The sequence below is a fragment of the Lytechinus variegatus genome, chromosome 4 (genome assembly GCF_018143015.1).
Source record: "Lytechinus variegatus isolate NC3 chromosome 4, Lvar_3.0, whole genome shotgun sequence".
NCBI lineage: Eukaryota > Metazoa > Echinodermata > Echinoidea > Temnopleuroida > Toxopneustidae > Lytechinus > Lytechinus variegatus.
Window position 1 is genome coordinate 12,966,210 of NC_054743.1, and position 17,216 is coordinate 12,983,425.

At 36.9% G+C, this 17,216-nt stretch overlaps 1 pseudogene; it reads left to right on the forward strand.

The window, feature by feature from the left end:
- Positions 1 to 236: 236 nt before the first annotated feature.
- LOC121412562 lies at positions 237 to 2,057 on the forward strand (annotated as a pseudogene).
- The last annotated feature ends 15,159 nt before the right edge of the window (positions 2,058 to 17,216 follow it).

The window sequence follows — 17,216 nt, forward strand, 5'->3', positions numbered from 1 at the left end:
ATGTCATACAAAGATTACTTTTTTGTATTATGCAATAAAGTATTATGAAATTAAGAAAAATACTTTTAAAATATTAATTTTCATATCAAATACACAAGGATTTCAAATTATCGCTATACAGAATCGCTTTCATTTATATTATTGCATCATGTTTGACTATAAAACGTCCAAGGTTAGCGTTAACATCCAGATTAACTAGACTTTCCCATTCTACTTATCAAATTTCTCAGAAGTTGGACAGACCCACGAACGGCATAAGCATCACATTGTCTACGTCAACGTTCTCTTTTCGATTCTTCCTGGTATTTTCCGTGATAATGGTACATGCAACACCTTCAAGTGCCGTGGAGGAACCACCCTTGACACTGACCGCCGGGCAAAGTGGCGTCATTCCGTTTGGGTGCAAGAACAAACAACCGTCTGCGCCTAAATACTGCACCGTCAAGTTCGAGGGCAAAGACCATCCTTTCTACATAGATGGGCATTTTGACCCTGAAGGACTGATGTCACCGGACCAAGCTGGACGATTCAACGTGGAATATGTCGAGAACGACAATGAAATGTCTATTGAAATCAATATAGCCTCTGTCTCCGTCGAAGACCAGGGGACATACATTGCAATACTCATTGTCCAGGGGGATACATTTGAGTCTCATACCATGAAAAGAGCTGTCATTATAGTCATTCCCCCCAGTCCGGCGCTTTGCTATATACAGCTCAGTGGAATTTTACTTACACAGAACAGGCCTACGATTCATTGCCATTCTAAACGTGGGACTGGTAATTCCACTCTTAGCTGCTTTCAAAAAGGCGACAAAATTCCATTTTTTTACAACAATGCCGAAGAAGAGGGCGATTCTCAGGTAGTTCTCAGACGGAATTTTTGGTTCATGGATATTGACAGCCCAGTATTTTGTTGTTCTCATGACAAAAGCGATACTATTACTCAAACGTTATGTAACCAATACAGATTTCCCTACAAATACCCTGAAATTAGCACTACTCCCAAACCACCGAAAATTACTACAGAAATTGCGCTGATAACAGGATTAATATCAGATAAAAACATTCCGCCTCACAACGAATATCCTTCATATTCTGGATGTGATCAGAATAGTAACCGGTCTGCTCTTATCATCTCTATTGCCGTACTTTTTTATTTATGCTTGCATATCGAATCCCTAACACAACCTCTCAATGAAAATGAACTAAGTTCATGATTTGACTCTTTGTATTTTCCTTCAATTCATATTACCAAAATGACCGATCTAGACAACAAAGTTCGATTCACGTTTTTTTATGTCTGATTGGATTTTTTCTTTCTTTTCGGTGGATTTAATGGGATTGCTATTTTTTCGAACACATATAAAGGAAATTTACATAAGAAGGAGATTATAGTCATGATTCTGCAATGCACGATAATTATCAAAATTTGAAACAGTGAAACCGATTCATTCATAATATACATGTAGTATAATTTTAACACAACTATATTATGATTAATCAAAGTTAAATCATTGAAGAGAATCGTAAATAATTATAATTGTTTTGCCAATCAATTATGCGGTGATGTTTTGTGCTTTGGATTTATGCGTATCAAGCTATATATCTGCTGTTCAAAAAAAAATCACACGTCTGTTTTATCATGATGATAATGAGTACAACAATAATAATAATATGAAACATTTATATAGCGCTTAATAAAAAAAAAGGTTTCTAAACGCTGCATACTATAACCACGGCTTTAGCACGGTTACCCTTATCGGGCGCTTGAGTATATTCAAGGAATTCCTTCCTACTGGGAACCCCATTTACTATAACTCGGCGAAGAATGGCGAATGTAGATAAACGCCTTGCCAAAAGACGCGAGTGTTGCGGTGGGATTTGAACCCCGGACCTTGTGGTGCATAGTCCGGAGACTCTCCACTGAGCCACAATACCTATAAAAGTATACCCATGGACCTACTACTAGTACTCTGTACGTCCATGGTATACCCATTATCTATATCCAAAGTGTAACTGAATAAAAAAAATGACTCCACTGAGTTACCTATACCATAATAAAGAAGGGCAGTGATGAATTAGAAATCTCTTACTTGAATACTCTGCAATATAGCAATTGTATCTGCACTTATATATTTTTTTCATTTGGTGACTTGTTGTTTCGTTCTATATTTTTAAAATTAGGTTTAGTTGGTTTCAAAAGCACACGTCTTTTGAAATTCTGTTTTACACTACATGCTCTATCTATGTTTGATGAATCAAATTGGCATTTAGCTGAGATGTACATATCAAGAAAATGTTATATTAAAGGCAAAATAAATGTATATATGATCACATTCTTCCTCCGATATGTAATTTGTTATCATAAAACATTTCATTTAGTTGTGTGAAAAATTTGGGGGATTTCGAATATACCTTATTGTTAATATTAAGCAGTAAGAATATTGACAACATTTATGAACTATACATATATGAAATGTTTTGAAATTCAATGAATATTCAATTGCTTTTTTTTTTCAAAGAAGTTTTCATTATCTAAACTTTGTGATTAATTGTAAACATCTCAATTGTTTTTTTTAGAATTTACCAGGGGGCCCGTCTTACAAAGAGATGCGATTGATCCGATCAATCACAACTATGGACGGCCAGGAACGTCAAGATCTAAAATGAAAATCTGTTCACAATATTTTCTAGATAAGGTGCACTACATTCATTCATCATTCTCTTGAAGATTTATTGTGATTTTCTTTGTTTACGAAGTAGATTGTGCAAACTTCCTAGAGAAAAAAAAAGAGTATGGATGGATTTCCATATAGTTGAGATTGATAGGATCAATCGTAACTCTTAAAGACAGTGCCAAGATCTGACATGGTTTCTACATGTACATGCTATGTCTTTATGCGCATTTCGACTCTAAAATTATTCAAATAAAAACTCACGAATATTATGAAAATGTACGATAATTCATCTTTGAAAATACTAACAGTCACCAGTTTGCAAAAGCTTTATACAAATTACAGCCTTTTGAAACGAAAGACGTCTTGTTTTTGTCTCCTGTCGTAATGAAATTAATCAATATGAAATATAAGAGAACTGTAAAGAAGAAGGGGAGGCGGGTCCAGGATTTAAGAGAACACAAAGTGAAGGCCAATTGTATTTGGGAGAAGCAAAAAAGAGAATAGAAAATAATAATATCACTCACAGAGAGAGAATATCTGTTTTAGATAAGCTGAAAAGGAAGTGAAAGCAAGATAAGTAATTATCATAAATAATGTGATAGAACCTTTAGCAAAGGTCTCATTTCCCCCCAAATGGGGCTACAAGTACAACAACGTGTATTTCTAATCACTTTGGCTCTCTGCTAAAGCCTCCCCCCCCCCCCCCTTTGCACCTGCAAGGAAGGAAGAAAATTGAACAGGAGCAACGTCAGCATGCTTGGCATTTTGCCACGTTAATATATCTATATCTAGAATTTGATTTATGAAATTGATTACTGAACTTCAGTTATCTAGGGTCTAAAATACACCATTGTCTTCCTAATGTCAACAGCGTTCGATGTAGTCATGTCATTTTAAATAATAGATAATCGAGGGTTGAAGAAGAAAATTATAGATAGCATCTAGGCCTAATAAGGAGACATGAGAAAAGAAGTAAAAGAGAAAGAGAGAGTAGCAAAAAAATAGTCTACACTCTGAAAAAAAAGTTTGCCCAATTTTGGGTAAAATGAGAACAAGCATGTTTGTTGGGTAAAAAGATGCCAAATGGTTTGTAAGTTTTACTCAATATTGCGTTGAAATTTACCCTTCAAACATGCATCTTGCCTAATAATGGGGAAAATTACCCCCAAAAATGCATGTTGCCTTTTCTATCCAATATTGGGTAAATATTAACTCTCTGTTTTTATTTTTTTATTGTATATAATTCTGATAAAGACAATTGGCAACGAGAAAAAAAATAGTTGCAAATGCTGGAGAAATTAAAAGAGAGAAACATAAAGGTTACGTCTCTCTCTCTGAGATTGCACTGTTGTGTGTTTTGTAGTGTGAGTGTGTGCAAGCGTGTGCAGTTTTGTGGTGTATGAGGGTGTTTGTGTGTGTGTGTGTGTGTGTGTGTGTGTATGTGCGGTATTACGGTTGAGGGATGAACTTGAGATTTGCGAAGAAAGTAAATGAAGAAAGAACGATTACAATTACAAGAGTTGGGGACTGTTGGATCGCGTGTGGGTGTGTGAAGGCACATGAACTGTGTGTGGGCGACTGTATGAATAGAAGAAGTGTATTAGGAGGGGGAAAAACAGATGCAGCAGTTACATGAGTTTTCACGTACTAGTCAGCGGCTGCGGAACCGGAGGGGGGGGCTGGGTAGGCTTCAGCCCCCCCCCCCCCACCTTCTTCCAAAACCGTGTACATAAACGTAAAAATTATCATCGGAATGTATTTTTGCATCGCCAGCTCCCACTTTCCACTTAGTTTTGCCCCCACCCCCCACTTCCAAAACAGTTCCGCGGTTCCTGCTAGTTTAACTGTAAAACAGGTAAACTTTCATAAGAAGACCTTTTACAGTATATGCCTATTTTGTTTTACTGAGTAGTCGACTATTCTAATATATTTCTGTGGTTCAAAAAGTTTCCACCAAGGAAAAGGTACCCGAAATGTGCATCGTATCATTGAGCAATGTTTATCTTACTAAATGACAGCGCACACGGCATAGGCCTTTTCGATCCGATTTTTACAAAAATAAAAATAGCATTTGATACGAACATTAAAAAAATTCCCATTAGTGGTATGAATACAAAAATCAATAATCCAGCTTATGTCTATTCTCAGTAAGAACAAAAGCAAAATTGATCTTCAAAAAGGAATGACGTCATAATCGGATGCGACCTGAAGCCCATGTGGAATTTACTTAAACCATAAGGCTTACACATAGCAGAATTTCTTATTCTAGTATTCCTAAGGGTATGCTGAATTTCAAATAAAATGATTCTACTTCTTTGAACTTTCATTTAAAAAAACTCCAAGACGGATTTTTCGCAACCTCATCGGAGACGGTAAAATTGCGGTTCGTGCTCAAAGTTCTACGTGCCACTATAGCAACACCGCAATTGGTGAGGTTGCACTGAGATATACAACCGGCATTGGCCAGTATCACGTCAGTCGATGGTTTTGATTGATTGATAACGAATTTATTTCATTCCAACATTTCAACAAAGTCACAAAGTTAATCGAATTACAATATAACGTAATGAAATAAATAGAAAACTTCTGAAAAGCAAAGCTTATTATTGAAGGTTTCTTTCAATAAATATGGTATGACGACAAGACTACCTCTGTGGAAGAAACAGCAAATCAGTGTTCCTGTAGCTAGGTATAAGCTAGACTGAATTCATCCTTGCACTCTGTGCAGGCAAGATATGCCAAAATATTAACTCTTGATTTTCGCATTAAAACAGGAACGTTAATTTGACTCCCATCCCTCCATCTATTCTTTTCGAGAAAAAAAAACTTCTCTGGTTGTCTCGAAAGGGTGTGGCCACCCCAACTCAACCCCCTTTCTGCAAACACAGACTTTCGTCACAAGCCATATTTACAGACCGTCTACAGAGGCAAGAACATACGTAGTTTTGACATACAACCTCTTACAAAGAATCGGCCTCTGGTACGTGATTCTGAGTTCAATCGGAGAGGATTTATGCAAATGAACTCCATTTATCTAAACGCTTGCGCTGGTGTACTTAACCCTGATTTTGTACTATGAACCCGAATGATATGTATTCATGTAGGAAATCACATCTCGCATCCCTTATTCTGTGAAATACACCATTGCACTGACAACCTTCTGTGTGAAGGGTAAGTTTCTTCTTTTTTTCATTTCAACGATATATGGTAAGCTAATTACAAAGTGAATTAGTAAAAACGTATATTATTGATGATTTCACATTATTTTACATTGTATTCGTAATAACTTTTCATCTACATTATGTTAAAGATCAATGATGACAGCAGTACATCAAGGGATTAGCCCAGTCATTTTAGCCCAAATTTTGACCAAACTTGGAACATATTGCAACATAATTTGTTTTATCACAATGCATTTATGTGAGGTCCCTAGTACAACATACTGAAAGTCCCAAACTTTCCGAATAGGGGAAAGGCATCTAATTTGCATAAATCCAAGATGGCTGCCAAAATTAATTGATATGCCTTATCCTTAATACTTTTTTGTACAGATAATGGAAAAATCTTGAAATGATTACGCAATTCACTATGATCAAGACATCATAAATCGATTGCAATCGTTTCTGGGACTGTCCGGTTCATATGTTTCGTAAAATGTGAGAAATTATGTCAAAATTTCCATGTTTTCGGTCAAGAAATACAAGTGCGTTGAAGTCTTTCTGTTTTATCATTAGCATCAAAAACTTATGTTAAATATCAGCATTCGACAAGAAAGGGGATATATCAACGAGAAAATTGATATGCTTCATAACAGTATTAATGTCTTAACTTGCTTAGATTAAAGGCATATACATCCGAATGTATTATGCGATATTGCGATAAAGTGACACCAAAAACCAACCTCCGTGTCCAGTCATTCTTTTATATCGACTACAACGCGATCGCTGGCATGCCTTTGAAAATAGTACAATATAGTAAATAGTGGTAGTAAAATACGAGCTGTGATTGGCTGGATTTGTACCACGTGACCTCTCTTCAAAAAGTTATATTGTACATATGTACAATATAACTTTCGATTTTTGGATGGCAAAATCCATGATGGGGGGCTTAGATTAAGGGATCTATTTACTATAATAAATAGTGAACGTTCTATCATACAATATTACTGGACTATATGAACTCCAAATATAAAATTATCCCTCGTGCAAGCCTATTTCACCTCGGCCTTCGGCCTCGGTGAAATAAACCTGCACTCGGGATAATTTTATATTTGTCGTACATATAATCCAGTATATTGTACAATAGATTGTACACTATTTATATAATATTAAATCGGTCTTGCCTCGCCTTTGTTGGTGTGACTAATACGCTTAAATACAATGACGTATAGCGATACAAAGGTGTATATTACTTAAATTGATAATGTGGGCAAAGGGCTTTTTCTACATATTAAAGCAACTTTTATGTTAATTGGTTGGATCAATCGTAACTCTTAAAGACAGGGCCCAGATCTGACATGGTTTGTACATGTACATGCTATGTATTCATGCGCATTTCGACTCTAAAATTATTCAAGTAAAAACTCACAAATAACATGAAAATGTAAAATCTTTGAAGATATTAAAAGTCAGCAGTTTGTAAAAGCTTTATACCAATTACAGACTTTTGAAATTAAAGACGTCTTGTTTTTTGTCTCATGTCTTAATTAAATTAATTAATATGAAATAATAACTGTAAATGGAGGTGGGTCCAGGATTTTATGGGAACACAAAGTGATGGCCGATTTCACTTGGGAGATATTATCTAAGCTAAAAAAAAAAATAAAAAAAGAAGTGAAAATACGATAATTGATTATCATAAATAATGTGACAGAACCTATAACAAATTTCTCCATGATGGGTTTACAAGTACAACAGAGTGCAGTTTTCATGTTTCTAATCTCATTGGTGCTCTGCTCCCCCCCCCCGATTCACATCTGCAAGGAATGAAGAAAGTTGAACAAGAGCAACGTCAGCATGCTTGGAAATTTACCACGTTAATATCTATGACTCGTGTAAAATTTGAATTATGAACTTGATTACTGAACTTCAGTTATCTAGGGTCTAAAATACACATTGTCTTCCTAATGTCAACAACGTTCGATGTAATAACGTTATTTTAAAGATAAGAATGGAAACAATTTTATGAAAGCGTAGACAAGAATAATAATAGATAATCGAGGGTTGAAGAAGAAAACTATAGATAGCATCTAGGCCTAATAAGAAAAGATGAGAAAATAAGTGAAAGAGAAAGAGTGACAGGAAGTAACAAAGAGACTACCCTTCTAGAGCAGGAGCCAGGAGGGGTCAGCATAGCTGAAAAGGTAGACAATTTTCATGATTATGACATGATTTCCTGTATCACACAATGCAATGAATGGGGCGTCTGCCGTGTCCTAAGTGGTGGGTGTGGCCGTAGGGGCCCTTAAAAGAGGGCCAAAAAATGAGCTAGCTCAGCTGGAAAGGTAACCACCTGAAACCAACAGGAAAATATTGGGCATAGTTCACTTGTACATGAATGACACTTAACTGACACTTTAAGTGGTGGGGCACCCCCGGCAGACGCCCCCAATTGGGGGCCCCAAAATGGGCTAGATCAGCTGGAAAGGTAACCACTTGAAACCAACAGGAAAATGTTCGGCATAGTTCACTTGTACATGAATGACACTTAACTGACACTTTAAGTGGTGGGGCGCCCCCGGCAGACGCCCCCAAAACCCCGCCCCCTCCCAAATTTAGCTAGATCAGCTGGCAAGGTAACCACCTGAAACCAACAGGAAAATGTTCGGAACAGTTCACTTGTACATGAATGACACTTAACTGACACTTTAAGTGGTGGGGCACCCCCGGCAGACGCCCCCAATTGGGGGCCCCAAAATGGGCTAGATCAGCTGGAAAGGTAACCACTTGAAACCAACAGGAAAATGTTCGGCATAGTTCACTTGTACATGAATGACACTTAACTGACACTTTAAGTGGTGGGGCGCCCCCGGCAGACGCCCCTAAAACCCCGCCCCCTCCCAAATTTAGCTAGATCAGCTGGAAAGGTCACCACTTGAAACCAACTGGAAACTGTTTGGCATAGTTCACTTGTACATGAATGACACTATAACTGATACTTTAAGTGGTGGTGCACCCCCGGCAGACGCCCCCCCCCCCATGTTGAGCTAGATTAGCTGGAAAGGTAACCACATGGAACCAACAGGAAAATGTTTGGCATGATTCAGAGTTACATGAATGACATGCTCCAGGCTGAAAATAATATGATTTATTGATAAACAAAACACTGAACATTTGATAAAATTCTGACAAGGAATAACAACGAATGGCATATGAAAGATAAGCATTCCAGTGAAACAGTTTCAGGCATGTGTTCATGAATATTAAATTAGTAAATAGATGATTTAATATCCCCCCTTGTTCTATTATATGTTATTATATGAAATTAGGTTTATTTAGTTTTTTCTACCAAGAACTGAGAAAAAGTTGGATTGACGACTGATTTAAGGCATCTTATATCCATTGCTGCAACTCATTTCATAATAAAGGAGATATACATATGTCATGTAATAACATAAGAAAAAGGAAAGTGGGGACGTGACATCATCAGCCCACCTAATGAATATTCATGATGGTGTGCATATAACTATTTTTACAAAATATTGCTAAACTTTAAAATTCTATAACTTAGTTATTTGTTATCTGATTTTGTTGAAATTTTCAGCACTGTACCCTGTGAATTATTTTTATTTATGTAAATATTTTCAACACGGAGCATCCCTTCAACTGACATTTTGAGTGGTGGGGAGCCCGGGAGATGCCCCCAAATCCCGACCCCCCCCCCCACCACTGAGATTGAGCTAGATCAGCTGGAAAGTTTATTAACAACATGAAACCAATTAGAAAATATTCTACATCAGCTGTAGAGGAGCTGGGGGTAGTAGATTAAGATGAATTAGATGTTTTACTTTTTTTCAATTTCGTTTTATCCATGCCATGTTTCCCATCATGTACTCATCTCCACTATCAAATACGAGGACACCTATGCTACTTGCTCAAATGTTTTATGATAAATGAGTGAATACGTATTCATTGTATTATAACTTAATAATTCAATGAATGAGTATGAATTAGAATTTTTAAAAAATATGATAGTTAAAAGAGGACTAGGAAAAGGAAGGGAATGGGAAGGGGAAAATGAGAAAGAGATTACGAATGGAAAAGGAGAAACGGAACATAAGAGAAAACCAGAAAAATAATAGAAAATAACCTTCACACCTCCAAAGTCATGTGTTGATTGCTTCAATGCAAACAAAAATGAACGGGAATAAAGCAGAAATTTAACATGACATTGAAGAAGTAGGAAGTCAAACATTTAATTTTTCTGATAAAACATATTGCCTTGCATTAGAAAACAGTAGGAACATATCTAATTTTTCTGAGCTACGAAAATACAATTTATAAGGACGTTCCACAGTTATGTTTGTGCGCATCTTGATTTGCGCACATTTTACACTCTGCACACTGACGTCACAATGGATGGACATGTGATTAATCAGCTGCAGGTATGAGCCGATTTATTTACTACGCACTCTAACTAACAAATCCAATGTTTTATTTTATGAAGCTAATAAATAATATAAACTGGAATTACTCCAAAGACCAATTCCTAAAAATACTTCTACAAATTCAGAAAACTTTACTCTGTAGTGCTGGAAAGAATAATGAATATTACCACAAGTTTGAATAAATGGTAGAGTGGTTTCATATTTTTACTCACACAGATACAAAGCATTTAGCGTATTTTTGTAGTTTTTAATTTTGCTCTAATAAAAGCGCTGACAGTTTGAAAACAAGCACATGAACCCCTATCTTTTAATGTGCACCTCTTAGGTATATGATTTCCTCTACAAATTCAAAGTTTGGTGAAAATGACATGGGTTTTGAATAAAGTGCAGCATTTATTGTATTTCTCAAGTTTGTTATTGAAATCTCAGTCTCACAGACTGGGTTTTGGTATCTTTCACATAATTTTAAAGAACTGACAGTGCTGTTTAGATTTCAAAGAGCAAACAAATGGCAATATGAATAGATTCTACATCTTGAGCATACAATTATTAACTATGTTTCAAAATTTGATGAAATTTTCATAGATTTTGACTGAGTAATAGAGGTTTAAACTGATTGTATTCATTGCGTGAAGTCGAAAAAGGCCATTTTTTTTAATGCGTGATTTTTAAAAACATCCATTTGGGTGAAGTTTGAAGCTCTATAGCAGAAAATCAAGCACATTGACCCACATAATATTTTGCATATTTAGAATATCCAGGTGTTACATTATCTCTGTGTAAAGTTAGGTAAAAATGACATGGATTTTACTTTAATTGTGGAACATCCTTACAATGTAAATTCAACAAAAACAAAACTAATAGTTTTAGTTAGCCTCATATGGTAGACAAAGAATTCAATTCCAACAATACTTTGCCTGAGAATGTTGAAGTAATGTGATAAATCTGCAACATTAGGGTTAATAAAAATTATTTACAGATAACTTGTGAATACCGTGGCAGTTTGAATCATCATATTACCACGATTACAAATTTTTCAGGTGTATACTCGCTATCATTAATAGTTATTATTGGCACCAGTGTTTTTTTTTTCTCTCTCCGTAAAATGCCCCGAACGTACCATCTGTATTAACATCAGATAAGAGAATTGGCTGAAAACAGAAAAAAAGAAAAAAATTACTTACATAAAATCGTAATGTAATGAAGAAAATGATACAATTATGAAACGATTATATGAACTAAAAAAAATAGTCCAGTCGATTTCAGAATGAAAAATGCATGAAGATAAAGAACCAACAGCAACCCATGAACCTTCTTGTGTTATTGCATTACACACCATTAAACATGTTACTGTTGATACATTCACACCCTCACACACACACATCCTAATTTGTTTGTAGTTAGCAAGGCAATTTCTCCAGTCTCGTAACCGGGCAGATGGGAGCAGGTTGCCCCCCCCCCCCTCCCCCGGCGGATTTCACTGGGAGAAAAAAAGGAGGAAGGGAAAAGAAAAGAAAAGGAAGAAAAAAGGGAGGGAAAGTGAAAGAAAACGGGGAATAGAGGAAGGGGAGAAAAGGGAAAGAACATAAAACAGGGAAAACAAAATGAAATTTGGGAAAAGGAAAGAAAAACTCATGAGAAAAAATAAATCATCGTGAAATACTAATAGGCTGACCATGTTTGGTAAAAAAGTCAAATAAATGACAAATTGAACATGAAAGAAAAAGAAAGAGGCAAAAAAAAGCGGAAACGAAGGTTAAATGGAATGAGCCAAAAGCTAATTTGAAAATGAAGAAGAGGGACAAGAAAAAAAAACAGACTTTAATAAAAACAAGACCGGTCTGCGGAGGATTAAAAACAAAGAACGGGAAGAAAAATGTATGCCATATAAGTGATATTATTGTGTATGAAGTCTATTGTAAACTTCATCAATTTAATGCAGTAATGGTCGAAACCAGGGCCTTGTAACACAAAGGCTAGCGATTAATCGCTAAATGAAATGGCCTATCAAGATCATCGTTGCATGCGCATTTTGCTCCCTAGACTGATAGGAACCAATCAGAATTGTTCTTTCAAATTAGCGATTAATCGCTAATCTTTGTGTTACAGAGCCCTGGACAAATAAAGTCCTAGGCTAAGGTCTAGACACATCCTCCTACAGTGGCGTACCGTGGGTCACGGCATTGGGGGGGACACCAGCAAAAATTTCGGGTCACTTAGGGAGCTCGCGAAGCGCACTCAGTTGTCAGGTATACTGACCTAATAGAGATATTTTAAGGACATGCAGTGCCATCAAACGAATATGTATCTCATTGATTAAATAATGCGAGCGCGAAGCGCGAGCTGAACATTTTTTATATTGAGGGCTAAAAATTGACATAAGCAAATTGTTTTGTAATCATGATACTTAACTGTCTCGTTAAAACAAACAATGCGAGCGCGAAGCGCGAGCTAAAATTTTTGTATATACTGACCCTAAACAAGGAAATTTTAAGGATTAATATTTTAGAATCCATTAAGAGTATACATATCTCACCATAGTCATCTAATGCTAGTGCCATCCTTTGCTGATTTTGTTAGAATTACAACTAAACACAGTCATGAAGCACCTTTTGTAGTCATGTAATCATGATTATCATACGTATCTTACTAATAAAATACTGCAAGCGCAAAAGCGCGAGCTGAACATTTAGGAAATAGAGACCTGAAGAGGGGCATTCTAAGGGTTGTTTGTAGGAATTCTCTAAGACCCTACGTATTTGACTAACCAAATGATGCGAGCGCGAAGCGCGAGCTGAAATTTTTGTATATATTGACCCCAAAACATGGATATTTTAAGGACTATAGTTACGAATCCATTAAGTCAGAGTATACATATCTCACCATAGTCATCTAATGCGAGTGCCAAGCGCTTGCTGATTTTGTAAGAATTACATCTAAACACATGGAGCACTTTTTGAAGTCATTGTAATCATGATTATCATACGCATCTCACTAATGAAATACTGCGAGCGCGAAGCGCGAGCTGAAAATCTAGGAAATTCAGACATTTTGACATTTTAAGGACTGATTTTAGGAGTTCATGAAGAGCAGAAATCTCACCAATCCACTAATGCGAACGTTAGCACGGACAGGAAATGTTTTATATTAAGACCCTAAAATAGGGCAATAACTTTCGGTAGTCGTGAAAAAGAAGAATATATCACTACTTAAAACAATAATAACTCTAATTGCGAGGAAATATATTATTTTGTTGTATATTGATTTGAAAACGGGAGGCGTTAGTACAGCAGTTTTATATGTCTCGTTAAAAAGTCTATGCGAGCACCAGGAACAATGAAGACACATTTAAGCAAATAATGTTTCATAAAGTTGTGAAAAATGATCTAGCTCAATTTGGGGCCCCCAAATGGGGGCGTCTGCCGGGGGTGCCCCACCACTTAAAGTGTCAGTTAAGTGTCATTCATGTACAAGTGAACTGTTCCGAACATTTTCCTGTTGGTTTCAGGTGGTTACCTTTCCAGCTGATCTAGCTCAATTTGGGGCCCCCAATTGGGGGCGTCTGCCGGGGGTGCCCCACCACTTAAAGTGTCAGTTAAGTGTCATTTATGTACAAGTGAACTGTTCCGAACATTTCCCTGTTGGTTTCAGGTGGTTACCTTGCCAGCTGATCTAGCTAAATTTGGGAGGGGGCGGGGTTTTGGGGGCGTCTGCCGGGGCGCCCCACCACTTAAAGTGTCAGTTAAGTGTCATTCATGTACAAGTGAACTATGCCGAACATTTTCCTGTTGGTTTTAAGTGGTTACCTTTCCAGCTGATCTAGCTCAATTTGGGGCCCCCAATTGGGGGCGTCTGCCGGGGGTGCCCCACCACTTAAAGTGTCAGTTAAGTGTCATTCATGTACAAGTGAACTATGCCCAATATTTTCCTGTTGGTTTCAGGTGGTTACCTTTCCAGCTGAGCTAGCTCATTTTTTGGCCCTCTTTTAAGGGCCCCTACGGCCACACCCACCACTTAGGACACGGCAGACGCCCCATTCATTGCATTGTGTGATATAGGGAATAGCTTCATTAACATGAAAATTGTCTACCTTTTCAGCTATGCTGACCCCTCCTGGCTCCCGTACTATTCACTGAAAAAAGAATTGGGTAAAATGGGAACATTCACGTTTGTTGGGTAAAAATATGTTGCGTTGTAATTTACCCTTCATATATGCATTTTGCCTAATATTGGGAGAAAAAAATTGCCCAGCAAACATGCATGTTGCCTTTTCTATCCAATATTGGGTAAATATTTACTCTCTGTTTTTAATATTGTATATAATTCTGATAAAGACAACTGGCAACGAGAAAAAAAAAATAGTTACAAATGCTGGAGAAATTAAAAGAGAAAAACAAAGGTTACGTCTCTCTTTCTCTGAGATTGCACTAGCTGTTGTGTGTCTTGTAGTGTGAGTTTGTGCAAGCGTGTGCAGTTTTGTGGTGTATGAGGGTGTGTGTGTGTGTGCGGTATTACTGTTGAGGAATGTACTTCAGATTTGCGAAGAAAGTAAATGAAGAAAGAACGATTAAAATTACATGAGTAGGGTACTGTTGGATCGAGTGTAGGTGTGTGAAGGCACATGAACTGTGTGTGGGCGACTGTATGAATAGAAGAAGTGTATTAGGAGGGGAAAACAGATGCATCAGTTACATGAGTTTTCACGTACTAATCAGCTGCTGCGGAACCGGGGGGGGGGGGTTGGGTAGGCTTCAGCCCCCCCCCCCCCCACCTTCTTCCAAAACCGTGTACATAAACGTAAAAATTATCATCTGATTGTATTTTTTGCATCGCCAGCTCCCACTTTCCACTTAGTTCCCCCCCCCCCCCACTTCCAAAACAGTTCCGCGGTTCCTGCTAGTATAAATGTAAAAGAGGTTAACTTTCGTAAGAAGACCTTGTATTGTATTTCCCTATTTTTTTACTGAGTAGTTGATTATTTCTAATAGATTTCTGTGGTACTAAAAGTTTCCACCAAGGAAAATGTACCTGAAATGAGCATCGTGTCATAGGCCAATGTTTATCTTACTAAATGACAGCGCACACGGCTTAAAGCCGTTTCGATCCGACTTTTACAGAAATAGAAATAGCATTTGATACGAACATTAAAAAAATTCCCATTAGTGGTATGAATACAACAAAATTAATAATCCAGCCTATGTCTAGTCAGTAAGAACAAAAGCAAAATTGAATTAAAAAAAGGAATGACGTCATAATCGGCTGCGACCTGAAGCCCATGTAGAATTTACTCCAACAATTAGGCTTGCACAAAGCAGAATTTCTTATTTTAGTATTCCTAAGGGTATGCTGAATTTCAAATAAAATGATTCTACTACTTTGAACTTTCATATTAAACAAACTCCAAGATGGATTTTTCGCAACCTCATCGGAGACAGTAAAATTGCGGTTCGTGCTCTAAATTCTAAGTGCCACTATAGCAACACCGCAATTGGTGAGGCTGCACTGAGATATACAACCTGGGGGGTGTTTTATAAAGCTGTTCGTAAGATACGAATGACTTTACGCACGACTGGTGACCCCTTCTTGTGCTATGTGATATCCCTATGTAATTGAATTATGACCTAAGAACATGTTCCAGTCGTGCGTAAATTTGTTCGTAACTTTACGAACAGCTTTATGAAACACCCACCTGCATTGGCCAGTATCACGTCAGTGGATGGTTTGATTGATTGATAACGAATTTATTTCATTCCAAAATTTCAACAAAGTCACAAAGTAAAGCGAATTACAATATAACGTAATGAAATGAAATAGAAAACTTCTGAAAAACAAAGCTTATTATTGAAGGTTTCTTTCAATAAATATGGTATGACGACAAGACTACCTCTGTGGAAGAAACAGCAAATCAGTGTTCCTGTAGCTAGGTATTAAGCTAGACTGAATTCATCCTTGCACACTGTGCAGGGTAGATATGCCCAAATATTAACTCTTGATTTTCCCATTAAAACAGGAACGTTAATTTGACTCCCATCCCTCCATCTATTCTTTTCGAAAAAAAGAAACTTTTCTGGTTGTCTCGAAAGGGTGTGGCCACCCCAACTCAACCCCCTTTCTGCAAACACAGACTTTCGTCACAAGCCATATTTACAGACCGTCTACAGAGGCAAGAACACACGTAGTTTAGACATACAACCTCTTGCAAAGAATCGGCCTCTGGTACGTGATTCTGAGTTCAATCGGAGAGGATTTATGCAAATGACATCCATTTATCTAAACGCTTGCGCTGGTGTACTTAACCCTGATTTTGTACTATGAACCCGAATGATATGTATTCATGTAGGAAATCACATCTCGCATCCATTATTCTGTGAAATACACCACTGTACTGACAAGCTTCTATGTGAAGGGTAAGTCTTTTTTTTTCATTTCAACGATATATGGTAAGCTCCGTACAAAGTGAATTAGTAAAAACGTATATTATTGATGATTTCACTTTATTTTACATTGTATTCGTAATAACTTTTCATCTACATTATGTTAAAGATCATTGATGACAGCTTACTAACCCCTATACATCAAGAGATTAGCCAAGTCATTTTAGCCCAAATTTTGACCAAACTTGGAACAAATTGCAACAAATTTTCTTTTTTATCACAATGCATTTCTGTGAGATCCCTACTACTAAAAGTCCCAAACTTTCCGAATAGGGGAAAGGCATCTAATTTGCATAAATCCAAGATGGCTGCCAAAATTAATTGATATGCCTTATCCTTAATATTTTTTGTACAGATAATGGAACAATCTTGAAATGATTACGCAATTCACTATGATTAAGATATCATAAATCGATTGCAATCGTTTTTGGGACTGTCCGGTTCATATTTTTCGAAAAATGTGAGAAATTATGTCAAAATTTCCATGTTTTCGGA